General features: G+C 40.4%; 1 long non-coding RNA gene across 4 annotated transcripts; it reads left to right on the plus strand.

Moving 5' to 3' along the window:
- The first annotated feature begins 322 nt into the window (after window positions 1-322).
- LOC127293721 (uncharacterized) lies at window positions 323-3,090 on the plus strand. 4 transcript variants are annotated; one of them, XR_007846066.1, is made up of 4 exons: window positions 329-887; window positions 978-2,271; window positions 2,377-2,426; window positions 2,583-3,090. It is a non-coding gene; the product is annotated as an uncharacterized lncRNA (long non-coding RNA). The 4 variants fall into 4 exon arrangements; XR_007846064.1 differs by having other exon boundaries at window positions 978-2,267; XR_011742766.1 differs by having other exon boundaries at window positions 323-424; window positions 2,142-2,426.
- Window positions 3,091-4,178: the final 1,088 nt, after the last annotated feature.

Below are 4,178 nucleotides of genomic sequence, written 5' to 3' on the forward strand. Positions count from 1 at the left end.
CGGCTTCTTCAGCGGCTTCTGGAAGAAGCTTCTCCCCACCAACTTCAAGGCGCGCTCGAACTCAATGTTTCGGGCATAATCTTATTTAAATTTCAAACTAGAATATAAGCCAGAAAAGTTTTAGGGTCCGGGCTTCTCGGAGAAACTGGTGGGGAGAAGCTTCTCCCAGAAGCCACCGGAGAAGCCCAAAAGAAGTGGCCCTAAGGTGGGGTTGGCACAATGAGATATGCGATCAGTGCTAAAGGGGAGCGATGCGTTTTTTTCCAATGGGAGCCGCCGCACGGGAGCAACGTCCATGCGGCGCTGATATTTAGATTTTCCCTTTAATGTATCATCAGAGTATCAACCTTCGTACGTTTTTTTTTGCCTTGTCCCCATCAGGATTTCTGAAGCTGTAGAATTGATATGTTCTTTTCATCAGTAGGTAAGCCCCATACATGTTTTAGCTATAGGCTGGAGGTGAAGACGACCGTCAGTTATGAGTTATGACTCGATTCCTTCAAGGAGCAGGAGGATGGTGGCGAGGTGTATCTCCTGAACAAGGCGGCCTGCCCCGAGAGGTTCATCGGCGGTGGTGATGGTCTCGTGGATACGCTGTCCGGAGGTCTCCCGACGTTGCTGCCCTGCTCTGGGCGTTCCCGTTGTCGCCACTTGACAATCCCCCTCTTCACTTGGCCGCCTGGATACATGGGCACCGGATAGGGGATTAGAAGAGGACGCCTTTTTTATTGGAGCTCATCAGCAGCGACTGCCTCTGTGATGATGAGGAACAACTTCAACGGGAATTCACTCCGCCCTCGTCAGTGCCACCCACATACATGAAAACGAGTCCAAGTTCAGCATACTATTACATGATGAACTCATCCGTCACCAGGCATAGGTCGAAGGTACTGAGCGGTATATCTTCTATCTGACAGCTCTTGAGTGTGTACTCATCATCACACAACCTCCTGTAAACATACCAGTTTCTATTACAGAGCAAAAGAAGAGTCATTTGAAGAAGACGTGCATCTACAATCGAATGGTGCTTCACTTGCTCCTCCTGGGACAGATTGTGATTCATGGCAGATAGGAAAGTCTGGTATATTAGTTATTTTTTGTATGCAATATGAGGTAGACATAATTCAGGTAAATCACTCTTGAGTTCAGGGTACCGACAATTATATGTCCTTCACTTCCCTGGGATGTAGTTTGAAGTGGCGACGGACTTGTGATTCATGGCAGATAGTAAAGTCTGGTATATTAAATATCTGTTGTATGCAATATGAGGTAGACTAATGCAGGTAAATCACTCTTTGAGTTTTTTCTCCTTGTATGGCATAATACAAAAATTGTTGATTTAGGTCTCTGCATTACCATTTATTCGCTTGCAATATTGATGTATTTCACTCTCATCAATAGAAGTATGTCACCCCTTCTAATTAGTCCGTATTGTATCTACATGGTAAATGGTATTTTTCTTAGAGTATATAGTACAACAGTACCATGTTCTCTATGCTCTGCCATAACTGTTTTTGTATTCCTTTGATAGATAGTACATATATTATTAAATATTTTTTTGCAATATGTATTTCCATTCTAAGTTATGGACTTCTTTGAATTAATGCTGCGGGTGAAAGATGATGGATCAGATTTTAGGTGGTTTCAGTATACAGAATATTGCCTGAATGAGTGCCTATGCAATAAAATCCACATTATTATGAGAAATAGTTGGCACAGCATATGTTAAATTCTTTCCATGTAATTTTTAAATAATCATCTGCATGGGAGTGATAGTATTTTTCAGTTCGTTGTGTTGATTACAAAAATAACAATTACAGTTGTCTTATTCTTTGAATTGAGCATCAGTTATAGCCATTGTGCTGATGACATTCGTATTTTCGCTGTGTTGTTATTACTATCCCTTGTTATTCTGTTGCTATCCTGCATTTCTAATATCCATATGCCATAGTATATTGACAACTGGTGATCTCTGGCGCTAATGGTTTGTTGGTAATAAGTGTACCTTGGTGAGACAATTTTATCAACTAAAATATCATGTTGCTATTATGCTATGCTATGCTATGACGATTCGCCCTTAAGAAATGTCGTTGCCAAAATATCTTTTGTGATACTGATTAATGTTGCATTTTGTTTTGTAGTTATGAAAGGATATAAGGAAGTTTAGAGATGCAATCTCAGGGTGACGGTAACACTGAAGAAACATTGCTTGTTGTTGCTGCAATCTACAAGCAAATCCGTCACCATGAAGAACAAATCTGATGGATGTGTGTATGCTACTGTTTGCAACTTTCTACTAGAAATTTGCTCGCTTGCTGCTGCCTGCAAGTCAGCATATTGGTTTGTTGCTCATGGTACAGTTAATTTTGAACAGAGAGTGGAAGAAGGTCACATGGTCTGATGAAGAGAGCATGCTTTTTAGTGAGGTGAGATCTGAATTGTATCTGCTTCATGAAAAATTCACTTCAATGTTGCTTCTAACGGATCTGCATCTGGTAAACTTGCATGCACAAGTCAGCCACTTGAATCCATCTTCTGAATTTCCATCAGTTCAGTAATTCTTGCTGCTTAATTTGCTGCAGGTAGACCTGAAGGTTAGGATCGTTGCAGCGTGGCCTTCTGGTGGCGTGGTGGCTGACGAGTCAGAGCGAGCACAAGCTGGATGAATTCCTTCAGTATTGGCCACACTAGCTGATTTGCTTCAGTATTCCCTTTAGTCATGTGCGGTTGTTCCATAGTATAGATCTTGCATACCGAGTTTGCAGTTGACTTAGCTCTGTACCAAATTAGTTTTGGACCTTCAGTGATCATCCATAGCTTATTGGTTTATCATTTTAAGATCTTTAAGACCCACGGTGTGCTACTTTTTCTTCAACAGGAGGGTGCTTGCTCCAAGATAAAGGACCTTGTACTGATGCCGGGACTATTTGTGCTTCTAAGGTGAGGTATGATGCTTCTCATAGAGTTTTTCTAAAATTTGCTGGGAAACTTAATTAGTAAGGATTTCCTTTAAATCCAGAAGGGATGTTGTTCGGAGTCTATTTGTACCTGCCTAGAAAGCTTTTGGTGAAGTGGAAAATCTTTCAGTAACTTTGCCTTTATAGTTTCATGTGGCATATTTAGTTATTGTTGTTCTTTGCAACTCTTACTTTGACTGAGTGAAGCCTATCCTTGATTGCCAAGTAGGGAGGCTACAATATTTCTGTTTGGTCAACCTATCTTCTTTGTCCCCTTTCTCCTCCATTTCATTAGTAAGTACCATACCAAAATAGAAGAAACGTACTCCTCTCTTCTCTGCCGCCCTATAGGGTGAAATCCTGGCTCCATCCCTGGTTGTATGCTGCAAGCTTTTTTGAGTCGCGACTCAAGAGTGAGTCGTCCAACCCTGTGACTCGGTGTAAAGTCATGAAAGTCGCTATATAGTGGCGAGCCGCCATGATTTTGAGAAAATGACTTGGCGATTATACATCGAGTTAAAAAGCATGGTATTCTGATAGACATATGTTTTATATGATATTTTAAGGTGAAAACAATTAATTATGATATTGTTCTATTTCAATGGTCTGGATCCTTATTTCATTTTTATCACTACAGATATCCATGCTACTTTTTGGAGTAACCGCTTTCGGAATTATCACATGATCGATTCTTTGAAGACGTGCTAATTTGGGCTTGTTGTGAAATAATTTGAGCCAATGTAATATGTATGCTATTTTGTAATCATATATATTGTTTGTTGGGTTCTGTTGCCTAATTGTATGATTATTTTAGTGTGCTTACCTTTTACTGTGTGCAATCCAGTGATGCAAATGCTCCTTTGAGCATATATGAGAGCTTAGTGTGTTATTTTCTGATTAGATACACTGGTTTGTTATGTTTTTTCGCCGTAAGTAACAACATAATTTGGCTTTGTAACACAATATCAGGTTTAATTATATAAAACTGTGGCTTCATATTGTCATGCCAACTTGATGCATTATTAGAAAAATAACCTTGTGAAGTGCAATATATTACATAACAATAGACCAATGATGACGCTGGTGGGCAATCTTGATGACGATTTTCTCTTTGGTGGTGTTTTTGCAGCTTATGTTGGTAGCTAGGGTGGTTGTGTGTCCCCTCGCGATGGTTGTACTCCACGACGGTCGGCGAGGGTGTTTGTACCAAATACTGGCCAC

The sequence above is a fragment of the Lolium perenne genome, chromosome 4 (genome assembly GCF_019359855.2).
Source record: "Lolium perenne isolate Kyuss_39 chromosome 4, Kyuss_2.0, whole genome shotgun sequence".
NCBI classification, from domain to species: domain Eukaryota; kingdom Viridiplantae; phylum Streptophyta; class Magnoliopsida; order Poales; family Poaceae; genus Lolium; species Lolium perenne.